At 43.4% G+C, this 24,217-nt stretch overlaps 1 long non-coding RNA gene across 3 annotated transcripts in view; it reads right to left on the reverse strand.

Moving 5' to 3' along the window:
- The window catches only part of LOC103352131 (uncharacterized), a 33,646-nt gene that overhangs the window by 2,735 nt on the left and 6,694 nt on the right, over nt 1-24,217 (reverse strand). Inside the window, exons 2-3 of one of the 3 annotated variants that reach the window (XR_519656.5) lie at nt 15,764-15,945; nt 9,700-10,238 (exon numbers count right to left, since the gene is read on the reverse strand). This is a non-coding gene — a long non-coding RNA (uncharacterized LOC103352131). Of the gene's footprint in view, nt 1-9,699; nt 10,239-15,763; nt 15,946-24,217 lie in introns of those variants that run through there. The other 2 variants (XR_016213278.1, XR_016213277.1) reach the window with 2 other exon arrangements.

A 24,217-nucleotide genomic window follows, 5' to 3' on the forward strand; every position in this document is an offset into this window, starting at 1 on the left:
GCTCCACATCTGATCCGGCTCCCTGCCAGTGTGCCTGGGAAATCAATGAAATGTGGCCAAGTGCTCGGGCCCCTGTCATGCATGTGGGAGATCCAGATGGAGTTCCTGGCTCCTGGCTTTGGCCTGACCCAGACCTGGCTGTTGCCACCATCTGTGGAGTGAACCAGCGGATGACAGATCTTTTTCTGTGTCTCTCTCTGTGTCACTCTACCTTTCAAGTGAAAAGTGAATCTTGAAGTTCTCCATGTTTTCCTTCATCTTTACTGTTGATCTTCTCTTGTGATACTGACTGCTGAAGACTTTAACTTGTAGTAGGTAATAGAATGGAAAAGCAGGCCGTGAGCAGGAACAGAGGACATTGGATTTTGGGTTACCTGTAAATCTTATGTCATATAAATTTTTAGTCACATGAATTCATTTAAAGAAACATAGAAGTTTTGCATTGGAAAATATCTTAAAGATTACCGTTGGAACATTCTCAGTATATAATGGAGAGTCCAAACTCCCAGCAGTTTGAGTGATTTTCTACAGGTCACACAACTACTTTGATTTCAAGGCATGACTTGAATTCAGCATCTTTATCCCGCAGTTTATATCTCCATTGTGTGAATTTAACCTGCTTTGAGCCTTTTCCACCCAATGAACAGAAGGAAATTCTTCAATAATCTTTTCCTTACACTTAGGGTGGATTTGGATTCAGAGGCATGTCCTACTGCTGTAAAACACATGCCAAAAATGGTTTCCTAGTATTGTGAAAGCTGAGGGCCAGGATATAAAGCAGGATGGGAAGCAGAGCGAGCAAACACATTTTAACTAAGGCTGTGATTATATTGTTCCTTTTCTTTATTTTAACATAATTGCTTGCATGGATGAACTTAAATGCCTTTTAAGATGATTCAACCTTTTAGTTCCAAAAGAAAAGTGGAAACGTAGCTTGTCTGCAGTGCTGCTGACTTCACTCTTTTTTATAGAAATGCAAGAATATAAGAAAGACAGATATGGAAAACTCACTCTTGAAAATTAAAACATAATTTTTTCATCACACTATGCTTTAAAACGTAAACACAAAGATTAGAAATAAATGGCCGGAAACGGCCACAAGCTCCTAGGACAATGCTTTGAAGCAGCTAGATGATGTGCTTACTATTCAGTTTCCTACTGTTGCATAGAAACGTTGCCTCTCGGTTTCCTTCGTGGATAAATTTAACCTTAAGTCAGCCTCAGTGTCTCCAGTGCTGTCCTGTTTGTAGCGCAGTAATCAAGGCACAAAATTTCTGACACTTTGTGGCTTATAGGATATCTTATAGCAGATGTCCATGTGCTAAGAATGTTACCCATTTTATAATGATACTTCTGGGCTGTAAACAGTGCAGTAATGTGGTACATAGCTGTTTATTCTTTTTTTTTTTTTTTTTTTTTTTTTTTTGACAGGTGGAGTGGATAGTGAGAGAGAGAGAGACAGAGAGAAAGGTCTTCCTTTGCCGTTGGTTCACCCTCCAATGGCCGCCACGGCCGGCGCGCTGCAGCCAGCGCACCGCGCTGATCCGAAGGCAGGAGCCAGGTGCTTCTCCTGGTCTCCCATGCGGAGACCATGCGGGTGCAGGGCCCAAGCACTTGGGCCATCCTCCACTGCCTTCCCGGGCCACAGCAGAGAGCTGGCCTGGAAGAGGAGCGACCAGGACAGAATCTGGTGTGCCAGCGCCGCTAGGTGGAGGATTAGCCTAGTGAGACACGATGCCTGCCCATAGCTGTTTATTCTGGCTTTTGAGCAGTTGAAACGTGAACTGCTTAGTTCCATGGTATTGACAGAAATGAACAGATTTACTAGATGAGGTGAAAAATAAGCATGTCATTGTGGGCTGAGATAAATATAGTATTTTCCTACATACACATTCGGTAGTAAAGGATAATATTAGATACCCATCCATTTTTAAGCAAATGAGATAAATTATAAAATATTGTAGGAGAGCTCCGGTTTGAGTCCCCGCTGCTCCACTTCCAATCCAGCTCCCTCCTAAAGTGCCTAGGAAAGTGGCGGAGGATGGCCTAAGTGTTTGGTCTCCAGCACCCACATGGGAGACCCGGATAGAGTTCCAGGCTCCTGGCTTTCACCTGGCCCAGTCTCTACCCTTGTGGCCATTTAGGGAGTGAACCAGGGAGTGGAAGATCTCTCTCCCTCTCTCTCTCTGTTTCCCTTTCTCTATCTGTAATTCTGCCTTTCAATTAAATAAAATGCATCTTTTTTAAAAAAATACTTATAGGAGCAGGCATTTAGCCTAGTGGTCAAGATACCTGTGTCCCACATCAAAGTAACTGGGTTCAGTGCGCAGTTCTGGCTCCTGACACCAGCTTCCTGTTTGGTTGACCCTGAGAAACAGCAGCGATGGCTCAACTACCTGGGTTCCTGCTGCCCATGTGGGAGATCCGGGCTGCTTTGCTGGCTCCCAGCCTCGGCCCAGCCCCAGACATTGTGAGCACTTGGGGAGTGAACCAGCAGCTTTCTCTCTGTCTGTCTCTCTCTACCTCAGAGTAAAATAAATAATTATATGATGAAAGAAAAAAGAACTCAGATGTACCTCTCAACCAACTTCAACCCATAGCCAATCTAGTTTTATCTATATTCCCACCTATGCCTCCATCCTGACTTTATTAAAGAAAATTCCAAACATTGAACTCTTTTATCCATACACTTTTTAGTATTTATCTCTAGAAGGCAAGAACTTAAAAAAAAAAGGACAACCACAATGCCACATCACACCTAAAAAATAACTTAATGTCATTAAATATGTAGTTACTATTGCCATTTCCTGAATGGTTTCATAATTATTTTCTTTTAAAATTGATAAGTTTGAATCAGTATTCAGATAAGAGTTCTACATTGAAACTGATACCATTTTTCAAATTAAAAATGTTTGTTTTTAATTGTGGTAAGATTTCCCACTCTAAGGTTTTAAAGCATTAAGGATCAGAAGTGTTAAATACATTCATGTTGTTATGCAACCAAATTCCAGCACTGTTTTCACCTTGTAGAACTGAAACTCCATAATCCACCAAACAACCCCCACTTCCTCTTCCCCCAGCCACTGGAAACCACCATCCTACCCTCTGTCTCAATGAATTCCACTTCTCTAGGTACCTCTTGTCAATGCAATCATATAGTATTTGTCTCTTTGTGACTGGCTTATTACACTTCATGTAATGTTCCCAGTCTTCATCTGTGCATAGCATCTGTCGGGATTTCCTTCCTTTTTAAGACGGGATATTCTTTGTACATATATATATATATATATATACACACACACACACACCACATTTTGCTTATTCATCCATCTGTCAAAGAAAATCTGACAGGATTATCATCTTTATGATATTGAGTCTTCTAATTCATTAACATTATATAATTTATCATTTATTTAGGCCAGTGGGTCAGGCAGGCTTTTTTTTTTTTTTTTTTTTTTTTGACAGGCAGAGTGGGCAGTGAGAGAGAGAGAGACAGAGAGAGAAAGGTCTTCCTTTTGCCATTGGTTCACCCTCCAATGGCCGCCCAGGCCGGAGCGCTGCGGCCGGCACACCGCGCTGATCCGATGGCAGGAGCCAGGTGCTTCTCCTGGTCTCCCATGGGGTGCAGGGCCCAAGCACTTGGGCCATCCTCCACTGCACTCCCTGGCCACAGCAGAGAGCTGGCCTGGAAGAGGGGCAACTGGGACAGAATCCGGTGCCCCAACCGGGACTAGAACCCGGTGTGCCGGCGCTGCAAGGCGGCGGATTAGCCTAGTGATCCGCGGCGCTGGCCTGGGTCAGGCTTTTTAAAACTCACACCACTCCCAGAGTTTCTGATTCAGCAGATCTGGAGTGGGGCCTGAGAATTCATATTTCTAAAAATTACCAAGTAGGCCAGCATAGCTGGTAAAGCTGCTGCCTGTGACACCAGCATCCCATATGGGTATTGGTTTGAGTCCCGGCTGCTCCACTTCCCATCTAGCTTCCTGATAATGGCCTGGGAAAGCAGCAAATGGCCAAAGTGCTTTGGTCCCTCACACTGATATGGGAAACCCAGAACCTGCTAGCTCTTGGCTTCTACCTGGCCCAGCCCCAGCCATGGCAGCCATCTGCAGAGGGAACCAGTGGATGGAAGATAAGATTTCTCTTTCTCTCTGTCTCTCCCTCTCTCTTTTAGATAAATCAATCAATCAATAAATAAATCTTTTTTTAAAATTCTAAATGAAGCTAATGCAGCTAATTCATATATACATATATACATATATAAATATATATAATATACACATATGATATACTTTATTTTAAAGAGTGATAAAGAGCAAGAAAGATCTTCCATCTACTGGTTCACTCCCCAAATGGCTGAAATAGCTAGGACTGGGCCAGGCCGAAGCCAGGAACCTGGAACTGGGTCTCCCACATGGGTGGCAGGGCCCAAGGACTTGGTCCATCCTCTACTGCTTTCCCAGGAACATTAGCGGGGAGCTGGATTGGAAATGGAGCAGCTGGGACTTGAACTGGCACTCTAATACCAGATGCAGGTATTGCAAGTGGTGGCTTAACCCCCTGCAGCACGATGCCGGCCCCCAAGATTATAGTTTGATAATTGTTGCTATTTGGCTTTGAAAATTTGGTTAATTTTTGTCAAAATAAAAAGCAGTTGAGCATCTGATATTATCTCAGTTATATCAAGATTTATTTCAAATAGCAGGTGTATAATCAAAGACTAATCATGGAAATACAGAATCAATAGATGCAATTGCGTTCTATGTCAGGTAACCATTGAAATTATGAGGCATATAGCTGCCAATCAACTTTTGGTCTTTGTGGAAGGAAAATTTTAAAGGTCCTTTATCTTCCTCTAGCCTCTGGTTCAAATCTTGCAGTCTAGACACATTCCAAAAATAGCAAGTAGAGAGATTCTTAAAATTTGGCGTAGACTATGGGGTAGAAAGTTGACTGATCGGCCGTTTACATAACATGAGTACTCAAATATAAAAGCTGATTCAAACGGCGTGCACATTAAGGGTTATCAAAGAAGTTGTTTTATTTCTCATCTACTCCATCGCTCCTTAGTTTAAACCTGAGCCCTCCAAAGAGCCTCCCCTCTCATTTAAATGTTGAGTCCATGGGTGGTCCTAAATTGTTGAGTTGGATGGAGAATGCATGTCTCAGCGACTTCCTTTCCTGATAAGAAAGTTTTATCACTGTTCTTCCACAGGGGCATGGCTGGAAACAGCAAGGACCTTCGTTCTAGCCTGACTTCCCGTTTGTATTGGTGGGGGAAGCAGGTGAGACAGACCCGCCCTGTGTCCACTCAGCCTGTGACTCATGCAGCCACTTCCAGCACTTGTCAACTCCTCATGGCCTTCAGCCCTCCCAGCAATTGAGTGGTGCTCCTCCGTCCCTCATTTCCACTGTCAGCCCTGGAGCAGTGGTTTTCCAAGCGTGACCTGAAAGCCCCTGAGATCTATGAGGCCAACACTCCTTCTTGATCATACTAAGACATTATTTTTCCCCTTTTCACTCTCATTATCATTAGTACACAGCAGTTTTCCAAATGCTACATGACAGGTGATATTGCACCTCACTGAATTCAGAAGATATGAGAATCCGACTATCTTTCACTCAGAGCTTTCATAAAATGTAATGCTACTTTCTTTACTAATTCTTTTTAGTTTTAAAAAGTATTCATAAAACTATGTTATAGATGCAGGCCTATGGTTAAAATACCCCTGGGGAACCTGCTTCCCTTAACAGAGTGTCTGGGTTCAAGTCCCGGCTCAACTTACAATTCTAGCTTTAGCCTTCTGCTAATACATGCCCTGGTAGGCAGCAGGCCCAAGTACCTGGGTCCCTGCTACCCACATGGCAACCTGAACTGGGTTCCAGGCTCCTGGCTTTGTCCTGGCATAGCCCTGGATATTGCAGGCATTTGGGGAGAGAAGCAGTGGGTGGAAGATCTCTCTGTCTCTCACCTTTCAAATAAAATGAAAATAAGTAAATTTTTAAAGCTATGTTATTTAATTAAATTAATAAATGCATATTTAAAAGTCTCCTAATTTTAATTATAAAATATTCAGCATCAACTGATAACACCTATATGATCAAAAACCATATGGAGCCCTGAATAATTTTTAAGAATCTAAGAAATCAAAATGTTGAAGAACTGCTGGCTTGGGATTGGCCAAGCCTCTCCGGGGAGGATGCAAGTTACTTTACAGCCATCCAGTCATCTCCCAAAATCCCACCTATGTCCTTGACTCACTCCCTTCTGTAGTCAAGCCTCACCATCAGGGGGCAGTAGCACAGTGGTGGTTGAAAATTGTATGCACAAAGAGACAGTTTAGATTCCTTCTCTGATACTTGTTAGGTTTGTAGCTTTGAGGAATTTCCTTTGCCCTCAAAAATATCTGTTTTCTCATCTATAAAAGAGGTAAAATGGTAGCACTTATAGGTTGACGAGAATAAAAGGGGCACACAATAAATACTAACTATAATAGATAAAATTTCTTTCTTTCTTTCTTTCTTTCTTTCTTTCTTTCTTTCTTTCTTTCTTTCTTTCTTTCTTTCTTTCTTTCTTTCTTAATTCAAAAGGCAGAGCAACTGAGAGAGACAGAGAAAGAAAAAAAGACAGAAAGATTTTCCACACACACTTGTTTACCTTCAAATGCCTGCAACAGCCAGGACTGGGCCAGGCCAAAGCCAGGAGCACAGGTGGTCTGGTAGGGACTCAAGTACTTGAGCCATCACCTGCTGTCTCCCAGGATGCACATTAGCAGGAAGCTGGATGAGAAGCGGAACTAGGACTCAAACCCAGGCACTCCAATGTGGGGTGTGGGTGTCCCAAGCTGTATCTTAAGTGTAGCACCAAGTACCTGCCCCCTATGATGAAATTTGTTAAGGTTTCATCTGTGATTGTACAATCAGAAGGATTGGAAGGAAAAAGTAAAGCAAATGCCAGCTTGTTTTATTTGCTTGAAAATAAGCAAATCTAAGGGGCATACTAACATTCAGTAAAAGTTTGGTTTAAAATGTACAATAAGTGAGAGATAACTTTGTGTTGGTCAGTTCAATCTTGCCATAAAAATGTTTTGATTCCTCGTAGTTTATTGTCAGATCTTTCTTGCCTGAGTTAGCTAAGCCCTTGCTTCTAATAAGGTGGACTTGGAGCAGAGGAATCAAAAGGAAATTGGCCTTGTTGTGATGGGTAGGTCTGGATGGGACATTTTGAGGGTAGCACTGCTGGGCTTCCTGTCTTGCCTGTGCACATGATGGTTTGAAACCCATCCTGATTTCTTTCTGGCCCAATAACAGGCCAAACAGGCCAAAAATGGTGTCCGCCTGCCCACCACAGTCATCCTACAGAGGGAGGAATGTCTATACTGCGAGCAGCTGCCACAAGTATGGTGTTAAAAAGCTGTCTGTTTTCTTTGAGTCAAATATCCAGTAAGTAGATCTCTTTTAGACTCACAATTCCTGGTGTGGAAGAGCTTGATTTGATGCCTGCTGAGCACACTATGGATATCAGGAATCCTTTTGCATCCATTCCTGTCCTTTTGAAGAAGCATTCCATAGGACCTGACTCTTCTGCCTCTTGGATTAGACTGAATTGGCCACTTGCTTCTAACCAGATCTGCCTTCTGTGCGGTCAACTCCTGCTTATTACTAGGGCTATTGTTATTTTCCAATTCCTAGGTCTCTCTGAAGTAAAACTGAGAATCTAATCTCCTATCTTGCTACCCTATAAGCCAAAAAATTTTATTTTTGTGTAAAGAGAAGATTTGTCCACAGGCCTCAAAGTTCTGACATGAGACTTACTGACTGAGCTAAGTCCAACCCGACAGCAAGATCTGCACGGTTTGGTCTCCCACATCTTGTATTTAGTTAACAGGTGCCCTTGTATTCCACAGCTGAGGCTACAGCCCCACTATGGTCACTCTTCTGTTGGACCAGAAGGAAGATTGTTATTTTCCCATAAACACATGAACTCCCCCAATGGAGTTGTTCACATAGGTTTTGGCAGGAGTTGGGTCATCCTCTAGAACTGGTAAACAGTCTACAGTTTCATTCATTTGTATTCTAGAATCTTCATCTCCTGGACCCAAGAGATTGGCACAAACTTTACCGTGTGACAAATTTCAGGAAGTCATTCCTGACTCCCTCTCAGCTGTGAAGCGGCTCTCCAATTTCATTGCAATAAAACCAGCTGGAGTTAAAGGTTGATGTTACCCAAGTTTTCCTTATCCAGAGACCTCAAGTACTCACAACTGACACCCCTACTCCTCCGTCTCCAAGGCTTCCACCCTCATGCTGACAGCCAGGAGTGAGACAGTGCAGCCTAGCACCCTTGTTCACAGGAGTCCTGGCTCTCCCTCTATTGAATGGTCTTGGCTGCACCCTCAGGGGATCCATCACTCTTACTTCAGCAATTTGATCTTAGACACTGTATCCTGTGATCCATTTGCAGAACCCTGGTCTCCTGCAAAGGGCATTGGAGATTTGGGGGTACCATGAGACTTCAATAACCAAATCCTCTTCTGTAAGACTGGCCACGAGTCAAGCCAAAGTCTGAATGTTGTCACAGACTTCCTGAAGGCGTCTCTTCTTGGTGAGACTCGTCATGCAGGAGACCCTGGACTTGGAAGTCCAGAGAGGAGGACATGAGTGTGTGCTGGTTGCATTGAGCAGTGAGGCAGTGGCCTCCCAACTGATCTTCTCACCCTCCTTTTCCTCTACTCGTTTCCCCACACTGCACCAGGTTATCTGATTGTGTCCTTCCTTGTGTTAAAAACCTTCCCTGTGCCCCATATCATGGCCCTCAAGGCTCTGTATGCTCTTGCCAATCTCTCCAATCTCATCTCATGCCACCTTCTCCTCCATGGACGTGCTCTAGCCCAAGTCTTTCTGATCCTCCAGCGCCCTCTGGCTTGCCCACAGGTCCATTCATTAACTTGAGCTTCAGCTCAGCTTAAGAGAAGCTGTCCTTGAGTCCCCAGAGCAGAGCCAGCCTCAGCCCTTACCCCCTTTCCTAGTTCTACATCCCATTCCTTCGCAGTGAGTGAAGACAAGTCAGAGTAACTTGTAGTGTCTGCTTCCTCCATCAGTTGTGCAGGATCCATGTCTGTAAGTTTCTGCCCGAGTCTTGAGTACCCCACGTGGTAGGGGTTTGAGAAATATTTATTAGATGAATAAGTCGACAAAAATAAATACGGAGAGATTACCATCACAGCTTTCACCAGCTGGTGGGTGCAGATGCAGTTCTGTAACTGCATGCACTTTCCATGGTTCTGTCACTCTGGTGACAGCTAGACAGCTTTCCCTTCTCTGTGACATGCAGAGTAGGCAGCTGTGGGAGTGGGTGGCTGGCTTCTCCTCCACTTCCTTATCCTCAATTTCTCTCTCCTCTCCTCTGATCCACCAAAAACACTCCTACAGGCAAGCGTAGACAGAGAGCTCTTACACAGCACATAAACAGAAAAGGCAGTTTGGGACTCTGGTTTTGTGAGTTTCACAAACACGTGCGTTTTCAGCTGTATTTATTTAAGTTGGATTTGTCTACTGGCCTCATTCTGTTAAAAAATTAATCATAAAATAACAGAACCCTTATTTAAGATTCACAAATTTCTCAAAAGTCTAGTTTCCCAGAAATCTTTTTTTAAAAAGATTTTTTATTTATCTGAAAGTCAGAGTTAGAGAATCTTTTTTTTAATTTTTAATTTTATTTATTTGACAGGTAGAGTTATAGACAGTGAGAGAGAGAGACAGAAAGAAAGGTCTTCCTTCCATTGGTTCACTCCCCAATGGCCGCAACGGCCAGAGCTGCGCTGATCCGAAGCCAGGAGCCAGGTGCTTCTTCCTGGTCTCCCATGCGGGTGCAGAGGCCCAAGCACTTGGGCCATCCTCCATTGCCTTCCCAGGCTACAGCAGAGAGTTGGATTGGAAGAGGAGCAAGAACCCAGGGCCCATGTGGGATGCTGGCGCCGCAAGTGGAGGATTAACAAAGTGAGCCACGGCACCGGCCAAGAGAATCTTTCAACCACTGACTGGCTGCAACAGCAGGGGCTGGCCCAGGCTAAAGCCAGGAGCCAGGAGCTTCTTCTAGGTCTCCCATGTGGGTAGCAAGGGCCCAAGCACTTGGGTTGTCTTCCGATGCTTCTCCCAGCAGTTCCATTATCAGGGAGCTAGATCAGAAGTGGAGCAGCCAGGACATGAGCTGGTGTCCATATGGGATGCATGCACTGCAAAAAAAAAAAAAAAAAAAAAAAAAAAAAAAAAAAAAAAAAATTTAAGATTTTTTTATTTATTTGAAAATCAGAGTTACAAAGAGGGAGAGGCAGAGGCAGAGTCTTCCATCCACTGGTTCACTCCCCAAATGGCTGCAATAGTCAGGGCTGGGCTAGATCAAAGTCAGGAACCAGGAACTTCATCTGGTTCTCCCACATGGATGCAGGGGCCCAAGCATTTGGGCCATCCTCTGCTGCTTTCCTAGGCACACTAGCAGTGAGCTGGATTGGAAATGGAGGAGCCTGGACTCATATGGGATGCTAGCATTGCTGGCGGTGGCTTTATCGGCTATGCCACAATGCCGGCCCCTCCCAGAAATCTTAACAAAAAAGCTTTATATCACTTGGAATAGTTTTCCAACAGCATATTTTGCATGCACACTTTTGCCTTACCAGGGAACTTTTCACAGATGTCTAGAGTTTGTTTTCTAAAATGATCCCAATCTGCTTGAGGAGACGGTCGATGAATTTCCTGCTTTATATTCCCCCTACACCTATGCATAAAAAGTGAATTTTTCTGCTTGTTTTTAGAAAGAAAAATTAAATTAGAAAGCAAAAGAAAATGAGCTAACTCTAAGAACAAGTTGTTCCTCAATTGTACATTCTGTAATTATACTTTGGAAGGTATGACAAAGGAAAATGAAGACTAGACCAGAAGGTAAAACTCTACTCAATTTACTTGAAATAAAAATCAGGTTAACTGAACAAAGAAAACATCATCATTCAAATCTGAAAGATGATAGATCCAGAAATTATATTTTTTAGCATTTATTTTATTTCTTTGGGAGAGAGACTGACAGACAGAGATACAGAGCACCCGTCTACTGGTTCATTCCCTGAATTCTTATAATGGCCAAGGTTGGAACAAACTGAAGCCAGGAACCAGGAACTCAATCCAGGTCTTCTATGTGAGTGGCAAGGACCCAACTATGTGAGCCATCATCTGCTGTCTTCTAGAGAGTACATTATTAGGAAGCAGGAGTTGGTAACTGAGCCAGAACTTGAACCTAAGCACAGTGATATGGGATGCAGGTGCCCTAAGTGACATCTTAAGCAGTAGGCCAAATACCTACCGCTCAGAAATTATATTTTTCATAGGAAATTATTTCCACAAACTACTCTGGATTAAAAAACTCTGGGCCGGTGCCGCGGCTCACTAGGCTAATCCTCCACCTAGTGGCGCCGGCACACCGGGTTCTAGTCCTGGTCGGGGCGCCGGATTCTGTCCCGGTTGCCCCTCTTCCAGGCCAGCTCTGTGCTGGGGCCAGGGAGTGCAGTGGAGGATGGCCCAAGTGCTTGGGCCCTGCACCCCATGGGAGACCAGGAGAAGCACCTGGCTCCTGGCTTCGGATCAGCGCGGTATGCCGGCCGCAGCGGCCATTGGAGGGTAAACCAACGGTAAAGGAAGACCTTTCTCTCTCTCTCTCTCTCTCTCTCTCTCTCTCACTGTCCACTCTGCCTGTCAAAACAAAACAAAACAAAATAAAGAAAACACCTCTGTGGCTTAGACATTTTTGATAGCCAACTTTAACTCCTGTGTGATCAATACCTTTTAAAATAATCTCATTTGGGGCCAGTGCTATGGTGCAGCAGGTAAAGCTGCCGACTGTAATGTTGGCATTCTATATGGGTGGTGTTTCGAGTCTTGGCTGCTCTACTTCTGATTCATTTCCCTGCTAATGCACCTGGGAAAAGCCATGGAGGATGGCTCAGGTACTTGGGCCCCTGCACCCATGTGGGAGATGTGGATGAAGCTCCTGGCTCCTGGCTTTGGCCATTTGGGGAGTTAACCAGTGAATAAAAGATCTGTCTCTGTCTCTGTCTCTCTCTGTGTGTATGTCTCTCTATATATAACTCTACCTTTCAAATAAATAAAATAAAAATAAACAACAACAAAAATAATGTTCATAGACCCCATGAGGAGGACTCAGAGCAAAAATAATCATGCAGAATTTATTGTAATAGGAGTCAGCAAAAAGCTTCCCGATTTCAGATCCAAGAATCCCTCCCAGTGAGGAGAAAAGGATGGTCCCGATGGCAGATGGAGTGTGAAGAGAACTTGCACTGGTGGTGGCTGAGAGGAGCACTGAGCTGGCCATGGTGGGATGGAGGGATGTGCCAGGCATACTGGGACATGCTGGGCACAGAGGAGAGGCACCTGGGGCATGTTCTCAGGTAGAGGCAAACTGGCCATGTGGCAGAAGGACTCTGGGACAGCTTTCAGAGCCCCATGGGCCACAGTGTGGCTTGGAAGTACATGGAGTGTGCTGTGACTGGAGGGTGCCACATAGGGCCTTAAGTAGCACTGCGCAATGTCTGTAATTCAGCCTGACAGTACAATGAATTCTTGTGCACCCAGAAGCTGTGCAGACATTGACAATGGATCATGTTTCTGTGGTTTGAGTGTCCCCCATGCCTTCGTGTTTGAAATTGTGAGGTATTAAGAGGGTAGAAACTTAATCCCATCAGGGCATATGGAAGTGGGCCTTTAGGAGGAATAAGGATTAGACAAGGTCATTAGGGTGAAGCCTTCTTGGTTGAATCCTGGTGACTTCATAGACACCAGAAATACCTATTCACATGGATGCATCGTGTCTGTTGCCATTTGATGCTCTGTGCCACCACAGGACTGCCAACAAGGAGGCCACCATTGTATGAGCTCCTTAGCTCGTGCACCTTCAAAACCATCAGCCAAAATAGACCTGTTTTCTTTATAAAGTTAGCCTGATTCAGCCTGTGTGTGTGTGTGTTTTAGGGGTTTACTTGTTTATTTATTTGAAAGGTAGAGTTACATAGATGGAGGAAAGGAAGGAGGGAGGGAGAGAGAAAGAGAGAGAGAGAGATTCCACCCACTAGTTTGCTCCCCAAATGACACAACAGCCAGGGCTGGGCCAGGCCAAAGCCAGGAGCCAAGAACTTCTTCCAGGTCTCCCACATGGGTGCAGGGGCCCAAGGACTTAAGCCATCTTCTGCTGCTTTCCAAGGTGCATTAGTAGAGAGCTGGATTGGAAGTGGAGCAGCGGAGACTTGAACTGATGCCTATATGGGATGCCAGTGTCACAGGTGACAACTTAACCCATAATGCCACAATGCAAGTCCCAGGTGTTTTGTTATAGTAATGAGAAAATCGATTAATAACAGTTGTCAAGCTGCAAGGGCCTCTAGTAGGATCCTAAGGGACGATTCAGCAGTTGCCTCCGTGTGAGTAAACAAACGGCAAACAGGCTGATGGACAGCTAAATGGAAGCCTAGGGCCAGGTGCCCCAGCTCCTGATACTATGACACTCCATAAACACCCTAGAGTAGTAGCTCTATCCCTCTGGTATATATTGACCAAATTTAAGTTGTTACCACTTAGAGAGTGGAGGTACTGAACAACAACAACAAAAAACCACTAGAGAAAAATAAAGTTACTGTTTCTTACATAGCCACATTTGTGGGCTGAAATGTGGAACCATTACACATACTTCTCTTTTAGAACTCTGATAGCCTTCATTCACAAATTACTTCTCTTACTCATAGCATTGCTAACCTAGTTTTGCTGTTGAAAATGGAAGTGGGTCCCTGGTGACTTAGTGAGAGAGTAGAGAGGGCTTGAGGAGAAAGGAGAGTGGAACTGGAGAAGGAGCCTCTTTCTAATGGGAAGAGAAAGAAGAGACAGGTCAGATAAGAGGAGAGGGAAAAGAGCCTGATGAATGTACAACATTCTTTTTATTTTCATTGTGGTTCCATACAGCATTCACAGGATTTCCTAATTTTCTAGAATGTTCATGGTAGATACTTTAAACCCCTGAAATTGGAATTTTATTTGAAGTGCAGGGAAAATACTAGATTTAAAATCATAGTTTAGGGGGTGAGCATTTGACATAGTGATTAAGATGCTGCTTGAGACGCCTGCATCCCATATTGGGGTGCATGTGTTCAAGTCCTAGCCCAGCCCCCGATTTCAGATTCCTGCTAATGCACATCCTGGGAGGTAACAGGTTATGGCTCAAGTAGTAGTTGGGTCCCTGCCACCCATGCGGGAGATGTAGATTGAATTCCTAGCCCCTGACTTGGGCTTAGTCTTGACCTAGCTGTTGCGGGCATTTGGAGAGTGAAGCAGCAAATCAGACATCCCTGTCTGTCTATCACTCTGTCACTTTCTCTGTCACTTGCCTTTCAAATAAGTAAATAAATAAGATAGGAGACCAGTTACATGTTTAAATGAAATCACAGCTTGGTTAAATGTTTTGATTTTGCTAACTAATAGAACTTAAGCACTCCCTTAACTTCCTTGAAGCTCAGTTTTTTCAGCTGTGAAAGGGTTGAATAAAATACATTCTACTGAATTATCGAGAAAATTGAGCCAATATACATGGAAGAGCTTTGTAAAAGAGGTGAAAAGCTCCCTTGTGGGAAGGGATATCATTTCTGTGGTAGAGGAGACAACGCAGGAAAAGGCAGGACAGGGTGGAAGACATCTGGGGTCTTCACATGGATAGTTCAGGATGGGTGTCTGGCATAGTGGTTAAGTCACTGCGTGGAAGACCAGCATCCCATTAAGTCACTGCTTGGAAGATACTGCAGGAAGACCTGCAGCGCCTGGTTTCAATCCCAACTCCTCTGCTTCTGATCTTGCTTCCTGCTAATGCACAATCTGGGAGGCCACAATGATGGCTCGAGTATTTGGGTCCCCGTTATCCACATAGGAGACTTGGGTTGAGTTCCTGGCTCCAGGCTTCATCTTGGCTCAAACCTAGCTGTTGTGGGCATTAGGGGAGTGAACCAGCAGATGGAAATGCTCACTCGCTCTCTCTGCCTTTCATATCAAAATGAAAATAAAACATTTTAAGAACCTGACAATACAAGGACATTAATGTGTTGGGAAAAGTGCCTCAGAAGAGAAAAGGGAGCAAAGGAGCAATACGGGCATCAGAGGCAAACCCAGCCATCCTGTCTTAAGTCTGGTGACAACATTGAACTCTGTGTACTGACACTTTCCTAGCAGCGTAGTCCTCAGCTTCCCGGACTTGTACTTAGAATTAGCTTCAGGTTCATTGCTGTATTCACAGTTCCAGAATATGACAGTCACTTCTAAATGCCTTCAATCTAAGAAATCAACAGTAACTGGAGCTTTAGAAATCAAAGGTTAAAAAAAAAAACCAAAGGTTAATCTTTCAACTCTTAGAAATCCTTAATTATTGCCCTTCCTGTGGAAGTCCTTGACCATGGGTTTAACTGGTCGTTCATTCTTTGCTGTATCTCTGGAAATTCAGCACTTCTGTGAGAAAATCATTGTCAATCTTCTCTGAAGACAGAGAATTAGGAAGTCACTTCAAATCAAGCTTCAGCTGGCATGACTTAAGGTTAAAAATAATAGCAACCATTCTAATTTGGTACAGGGCTGGAATCCTCTAGTTGTAAAATGAGATGAGGAAAATTCCATTTATCAGAATTCTTGAGAGGCAGTTTTGGGGAGGGATATTTTGTTATGTTACCTGGAATAGGGATGAAATCTCAGAAACACACACTCAGGTTGACACGATGACTGCTAAACTGTCTTATCAGAAGGGTAGCAGACATTCTTAACCAGAGCTTCCCAGGTTTCACTGAAAATTTTGATGGGTTTATGAGTATGAGCTTGGGGGTAGACGCCAAGAAGAGGTGAACATTTTGTACACTGGAGAGGGAACATATTCAAAGTGAGAGGTAGAAATCTTTTTTTCATTGTTTTCTTCTTAAATTTTATTTAAGGTATACACATTTCATATATATAGATTCAGGAACACAGTGATACTTTCCACCCTCCCCTCCCTCCTGCCCATTCTCCCACCCTTCCTCCTCCTTCCTCTCCTGTTTCCACTGTTAATTTTTACAGTGAACTGCTTTCAGTTTACATTGCTCATAAGATCAACCCTACACTAGTAAAGAGTTAAACAAATAGTAATAAGAAAAAAACAGTGTTCCTCAACAATTGAGAAAAGGGCTGTAAACAATTATCGAGAGGTAGAAATCTTGTGGAGAACTAGGGAACCATCAAAGCTGAAGCAGTGTTGAGAGAAAGACCTCTGGTAGGGAAGAGCCAGAGGTGGATTTTTAAGAGAAGAATTTTTTTTTTTAAATATTCATTTATTTGAAAGGCAGAGTTACAGAGAGAGAAAGAGAGAGAGAGAGAGAGAGAGAGAGAGAGCCGGCGCCGTGGCTCACTAGGCTAATCCTCCGCCTTGTGGCAACGGCACACCGGGTTCTAGTCCCGGTCGGGGCACCGGATTCTGTCCCGGTTGCCCCTCTTCCAGGCCAGCTCTCTGCTGTGGCCAGGGAGTGCAGTGGAGGATGGCCCAAGTCCTTGGGCCCTGTACCCCATGGGAGACCAGGATAAATACCTGGCTCCTGCCATCCGATCAGCGCGGTGTGCTGGCCGCAGCGTGCAGGCCGCGGCGGCCATTGGAGGGTGAACCAACGGCAAAGGAAGATCTTTCTCTCTGTCTCTCTCTTTCACTGTCCACTCTGCCTGTCAAAAAAAAAAAAAAAAAAAAAAAAAGAGAGAGAGAGAGAGAAACTTCCTTCCACTGGTCCACTCACCAAATGGCTGCAATGGTCAGGGCTGGGCCAGACTGAAGCTAGGATCCAGGAACTTCTCCTGGGTCTCTGACATGAGTGCAGGGGCCCAAGTGCTTGGGCCATCTTCCGCTGCTTTCCCAGGCCATAGCAGAGAGCTGTATCAGAAGTGGAGCAACCAGGACATGAACTGGTGCCCACATGGGATGCCAGCGTCACAGGTGGCAGCTTTACCAGCTATACCACAACACTGACCAACAAAGAGCAGGCATTTTAAGAGAGATGCCCAGAAGTGTTTTATTTTGAAAAATATTACACCTTTAGAAAAATTGAGACTAGCACAATAAATACTTGTGGACCCCTTGCATATAATACATATAGAGGGCACATTTGTATAAATCTGTGTGTATATATATTCAGTGTGTAAATAAGTCAGATAGTAAATAGAGAGAAATGAGCATATGTATATTTTTCCTGAAACCATTTGAAGGTTGGTAATAGGCAACATAATGCTTTACCACAAATGTTCCAGCATGTGTCTCCTAAGAACAAGGCCATATTCCTAGAGAAGCACTTCACTCAGGAATTTAAATGTGATACAATTTCTAATATTCAACCTATACCCAAATTTCACTATTGTTCCAGTAATATCCTTGTAGATACCCAATTTAAGAGGGATTAAAGCATGTTCATCATGACTGCCTTCTCCATTTTCTCTACAAAATCATCAAAAACAAATATCAGGGTTGGCATTTTAAGGTAGAAAGGTAAAGCTGCTGCTTGGGAAGCTTGCACCCCATATTGGAGCGCAGTTCCAGTCCCCACGACACCATTCTTTTTATCCAGCTTCCTGCTAATGTGCCTGGGATGCAGCAGATGATGGTCCAAATTGCTTGGGTTCCTGCCATCATGTGAGACAAGGATGGACAACCTTGGTACTGGCTTAGACCTGGCCTAGCCCTTTTCCTTCTTCCTTTTTTTTTTTTTTTTTTAAGATTTATTTATGTATTTGAAAGTCAGAGTTACAGAGATACCAGGAAAGGGGAGACAGAGAGAGAGAGAGATCTTCCATCTGCTGGTTTACTCCCCAAATGGCTACAATGGCCAGGGCTGAGCCAGACCAAAGAGGAGTCAGGAACTTCATCCTTTCTCCCACATGGGTGCAGGGGCCCAAGGACTTAGAACATCTTCCACTGCTTTCCCAGGCACATTAACAGGGAACTGAATCAGAAGCGGAGCAGCTGGGACAGGAACTGGCGCCCAAATGGGGTAGATCACAATGCTGGCCCCTTTCTTTTTCTTTTTTTCTTTTCTCTTTCCTTTCTTTTTCTTTCTTTCCTTCCTTCCTTTTCTCTTTCATTTTTCTTTCTTATTTGTTTCCTTCTGTCTCTTTCCCTTTCTCTCTTGCATTTCCTTCCTTCTTTCACTTTCTCCTCATCTCTTCTCTTTCTCTCCTCTCTCCCTGTGTCATGATTAAGTTAAAGAAGCTTAAGGTGAAAAGATCAACTGAGAGGACAGAACCAATAAGAAGATGCCTTTTTCCTAAATTTGTATTTATGGAATGCATGAAGTTTGTATACCTTAAATAAAAATACAAGATGCCTTTTCCTCTTGATTTTTGTGTTCTTACAGACTGTTCTCCTCTATATTTGCAAGCAGCTTAGGGTAGGTTGGCTTGAGGCCTCTATTATCCTTTTGCAAACAGATAATGCCTTTACTTCTTTTATAATTTTTTAAAAAATGTATTTATTATATGAGAGGTAGAAAGAGTGCGAGAGCACTCCCATCCACTGGCTCACCCTCCCAAATTCTCCTGGTGGCTGAGGCTGGGCTGAGGCTAAAACAGAGAGCCAGGAACTAATCTAGGTCTCCCATGTGGGTGATAGGAACCCAACTACATGATTTATCACCATTGCTTCTCAGGGTCTATTCAAGCAGGAAATTGGTATCTGGACACAGAAGTGGGCACTGAACCCAGGCACTCCAACATGGGATCCTATCTGGTGGGCATCCCTACCTGGTGTCCCAATCACTAGGCTAAATGCTCATCCCTTGTTTCTTAATTTTTAAAAAATTAAGGTATAATTGAAATTTAGTGATTAACATATTTTTAAAAAGTTCAACAGTTTTGTTCAAAAGTTTTGACAAATACTTGTACCTGTGTGACCCACACCTGAGAACACAGAACATGTCCATCATTGCAGGAAGTTATCCCACTGCCCTTTTTTTTAAAATATTTTATTTATTTGAAAGACAGTTCCATAGAGAGGTAGAGCCAGGGAGAGAGAGGTTAGTCTTCCATCCGCTGGTTCACTCCCCAAATGGCTGCAACAGCCAGAGCTGACCTGATATGAAGCCAGGAGCTTCTTATGGGTCTCCCATGTGGGTTCAGGGGCCCAAGGACTTGGGCCATCTTCTACTGCTTTCCCAGGCCATAGCAGAGAACGGGATCAGAAATGGAGCAGGAGGGACTTGAACCGGTGCTCATATGGGATGCTGGCGCTGCAGGCTGGGGCTTTAACCCACTGCACCACAGCCCCAGTCCCCAAATGTCCTTTCAAAGTCATTGCCTGCCCTCAATCCCCAGAGCATCCACTGGGTCAATTTCTATCACCATCAATTAGGTTCACCTGTTCTAGAACCACATATACATGGAATCAGATTGTTAATATTCTTTTGTGTCTGACTTCCTTAGCTGAAAATAACATTTGGGAGACTCATTCATGTTTTGTGTGTGACAGAAGTTTCTTGTATCTTTTGCTGAGCAGTATGCATTGTATTATATTAATATACCACTATTTATTCATTCTTGTATTGATAGAACTTTTTTCTTGATTTTTAGCTTCCATAAATAACACGGTCATGAATAGTCTTATAAAAGTCTTTTGGGGGAACTTTGTTTTCCACTTCTCTTAGCTGTGGAATTGCTGGGTGGTTGGTTGTTCAGTTAAAAGAAAATATCAAACCATTTTCCAGATTGGTTATACTATCTTAATAGTTATCTACTGTGTAAAAATATTGCACAAACTTAAGAGCTTAGGCAACATACATTTATTATCTCAGCATTTTTATGGGTCAGGTGTCTAGGTATGGCTTTGCTTATTGCTGCAATCAAAGTGTTGGCCAAGACTGGGTCCTCACATGGCATCTCAACTAGGAAAAGATTTGCTTCCAAACTCATGTTGTTTTTGGCAGAATTCACGTCTTTGTGATTGTATGCCCTAGGGCTTCAATGTCTTACTGGGTGTCAGCTGGAGATTGTCCTCAGCTCCTACAGATTACTGGCGGTTCAGACAGAAAGTAAATCGCTGTTGCATAAGTCACTGCCTTACGCCAAAGCCTTAGGGGGTAGCTCCTACTGGGACTTTCCAGAGAGGCCATACAACACTTATCCATCACAAACACCTCCAATGCTGCTGAATATTCTGGGTTGTATACCTCAAGTGACAGGGCAGCTGTATACAGCTGGACGTGATTAAGAGGTGTTTCTGGCTTTGGTACCCATTTGCAACTGGAAGTTTCTAATCCACTTGATAAGTGGATTGGAATTGTATTCCCAAAGACAGCATATGCTGCTTTTAAAATCCAAAGAGGCCCTGTAAATGAAGAGACTCTCTCTTAATGGCAGGTAGTTAGAGGTGGAACAACTTGTCCTTTTACATTAAAGATATTACCAATGTGCTCAGAGCAATGAATCCTAAAAATTTCACCAGTGTGGTAAACCCTTGATTATCTTGGAGTTTATCTGCTGTTCTTTCACGTGCATGTGTTTGTCTAGGCCATTTTGATCACACCACTCAAGATGTAGTCTACAAATGTTGACTATTGAATACTTCTTTATTCCATGGTGAGATAAATTTAGAAATTGAAAATCTATGTTTAGAATGTTTATAGCAATTTGATATTGCTGTGACATCCAAGCACATGATCAGAAGACTCATCTCACTGAACAAAGTATAGATTTTATTTGTCAAACTCACAGTGATTTTCATGTGTTAACAAGATATATAGTGGCCAAGTTCAGTAATTTCAAAATATATTGAAACAGAGAGAGAGAATGTTACATCACCACAGATACTTTGAGAAACATTGATCTAGAGTACTTGCTCTTTCATATTAAACATGACAGAGGGTAGAAGTTAAAATAATCCTAGTCTGAAAATAATTTTGTATCCCTGTCCTTAATATGTTAAGGCAATCAGCTTTTTAAAGAAGCTGACTTATTTAAAAGGCAAAGTGCACGAGAGAGAGAGAGAGAGAGAGAGAGAGAGAATCTTCCATCTACTGGTTCAATTTCCAGTGCCCACAACTGTTAGGGATGGGCCATGCCAGAGCCTGGAACAGAACTCCATCTGTGTCTCCCACTTGGGTGGGGACACAAGTACTTGAGTCATCATCTGCTGCCTCCCAGGATGTGGCTTAGCAGGAAGCTGTATTGGAAGTGGAGGTGGGACTCAAACCTAGGCACTCCAATATGGGATGGGGGTGTTCCAAGTAGCAGCTTAGCCTGTGTGCCACAACACTTGTCCCCACAAACTGCTTTTGACCCTTCCTATTGATGGGAATCTAGAAAACCATATTTATCAAATTAATAAAGGCATACCAAATGCAAAATCTATACTGATCTGTCCTGAAGACAACACATGCTTCACTGTAGTTTCTATTGGTTAGGTGGATAGCTGATCAGCTATGATAACTTTTAAAAAACATTTTTTTTAGATTTATTTTTATTTGTTTGAAACAGTTACAGAGAGAGGTAGAGCGAGGGTGAGAGAGAGAGAGAGAAAGAGATCTTCCATCCACTGGTTCACTTTTCAAATGACCGCAACAGCCAGAGCTGTGCTGATCTGAAGCCAGAAGCCAGGAGCTTCTTCCGGGTCTCCCATGAGGGTGCAGGGGCCCAAGCACTTGAGCCATCTTCTACTGCTTTCCCAGGCCATAGCACAGAGCTGGATCCGAAGTGGAGTAGCCAGGACATGAACCGGAACACATATGGGATGCTGGCATTGCAGGCTGGGGCTTTAACCTGCTGAGCCACAGTTCCAGCCCCCAGTTATGGTAACTTTTTTGCAGGATTCAGAAAGGAAACCTGAATAGGACACTGCATCCTTTGTATCTTTGATAGTAGTGTATATTTTTTAAAAAAATCTTTATTTATTTGGAAGACAGAGTTACAGAGAGGTAGAGAGAAAGAAGTCTTCCATCTGCTGGTTCACTCCCGCTATGGCTGTAATGCCCAGAACTGGGCTGATGGGAAGCCAGGAGCCAGGAGCTTCTTCTGGGTATCCAATGCAGATGCAGGGGCCCAAAGACTTGGGCTATCTTCTACTGCTTACCCAGGCCATAGTATAGAGCTGGATAGGAAGTGGAGCAGCCAGGACTTGAATTGGTGCCCACATGGGATGCTGGCACTGTAGGCGGCGGCTTTACTCACTATGCCACAGCACCTGCCCCAGTAGTGTAAGTCTTTGCAGTTCTTCCAAAAATGCCACCTTGCTTCTTACTTTTTAAAAGATTTATTTATTTGAAAGAGTTACACAGAGAGGGAGAGATAGAGACACAGATCATCCATCCACTGGTTCACTCCCCAGATGCCCACAACAGCCAGGGCTGGGCCAGGCCAAAGCCAGGAGTTTCTTCCAGGTATCCCACGTGGGTGGCAGGGGCCCAAAGACTTGGGCCAGCTTCTGTTGCTTTCCCAGAGCATCAGCAGGGAGCTGGGTGGGGAGCAGAGCATCCAAGACAGGAATTGGTGCCCATAAGGGATACTGGCATTACAGGTAAAGCTGCTGCCACAACACCAGTCTGATTTACTATTTTAGCTAGGGATGATACTGCAAGTTTCAAAGGCCTCTGGTGAACCTAGCATAATGGCTATTACTCCACATATCAGGGAACCAATGTGAGGTTTTTTTTTTTCAGGTAAGATATCTACCCTAATTGTTTATTAAGTGACTTAATCATAGAACATTTTCATGGGCCCATTGGATCCCTTATAAGTTAGAAATGAGCCAAAACTCCATTGGGCCCCAACTGGAGGATGACGCCTTTTGGTGTGTCAGTTCAGCCTTTGCATCAAACAGTTTTTAAAGAATCTAAATATCCCTTTTACCAGTGCATGGTTATCCTGGCAAATGACAAGTCTTTTTGAGTAGTTACCTATCCAATGGAGTCATTTCATGATTTACAGGCAAGAGAAGATGAGCTTCTGCCAGAGTGTTCTGAACACAGGTAGGTTGGAGCTTGTTTATACCGGCTTGCAGGAGCCAACTGTGTACATCTCTTTTCAACTCTGTGTTGACTGACATGATACTGGTAGCTTGAAATTTACCAAAGGGGGCTTTTTTACGTAACAAAAACTAGCAAATGGTAAAATGTCCTTTTGGTGGCCCTCTCAGACCTGATAAAAGAATGTGATGAAAGAATTGTGATGTGAAAGTGCCTGTGTCCCTGAGCTTTTGTTTAGCAGAATCTTCACTGAGTCCTGGAATTCCCACCTCTAGACTTTTACCTAAGTTTTGTAAAAATAACCTAACATATTTTCTGTTATTATTTTGTATTCTGTTAATTAGCAACTAAAGTAACTCTAACCATCACATTAATGAAATATAATCTTTTTACATGTGTTTTTGGACCATACTCCTTAGTACGTAATTTCTTACTTTCCACTCACCTTAACCCAAGATGATCTGATGGCTTTTATTCATTAGAAAAGGGAAATTTCTCAGATTTAGTTGGCAGAAATGGTGTGGGTTTCAATCAATTAATTCAGAGAAACATATATAGGTCACCAATCCATTAAGAAAACAAGTAAATTAGTGAAGCGACAACATGTTTATATTCCTATAACCCACAAGAGACAAATCTAGAACAAGGTGGCATATGGTCAAGTAGAAAAAGCTCTCAGTAAGACCTCACGGCAAACCTCCCTTCTGGTTTTCTTGGTTAGGGACTACTTCATGTTAATGATATTACTGATGAGAAAAGCCACAAGCAAATGAAATAACCATCTTGTCTGGAGATGAGGGATGGTAGGAAGAACTAGGGAAAGTTTTGTGCATTAGACAATGGCTGGGATTAAAAGAGCTGTAAATAAAGGACATGCCTTCAGTCTCAGCGACTTTTTAGGTACTGAACATCTATGTAACCCCTGATGACCTGGTTAGAGAAAATGTCAACAAATGGGCTTAGCCATTGTCTTAGTCTATTTTATAACAGAATACTGTAGATTGGGTGATTTATAAAGAGCAGAGATTCATTCGTTTTATAGTTCTTAGGGCTGGGAAGCCCAAGGTTAGGGGCCCAATACACAAGGGCCTTCCTGCTGTACCACAACATGGCAGACTGCCTCACAGGGGGAAAGAGGTCAAGAAAGGCGGTCAAACTCAGATTCA

Source organism: Oryctolagus cuniculus, chromosome 9, assembly GCF_051225735.1.
Source record: "Oryctolagus cuniculus isolate XC-2025 breed Fujian yellow rabbit chromosome 9, ASM5122573v1, whole genome shotgun sequence".
Classification (NCBI taxonomy): Eukaryota; Metazoa; Chordata; class Mammalia; order Lagomorpha; family Leporidae; genus Oryctolagus; species Oryctolagus cuniculus.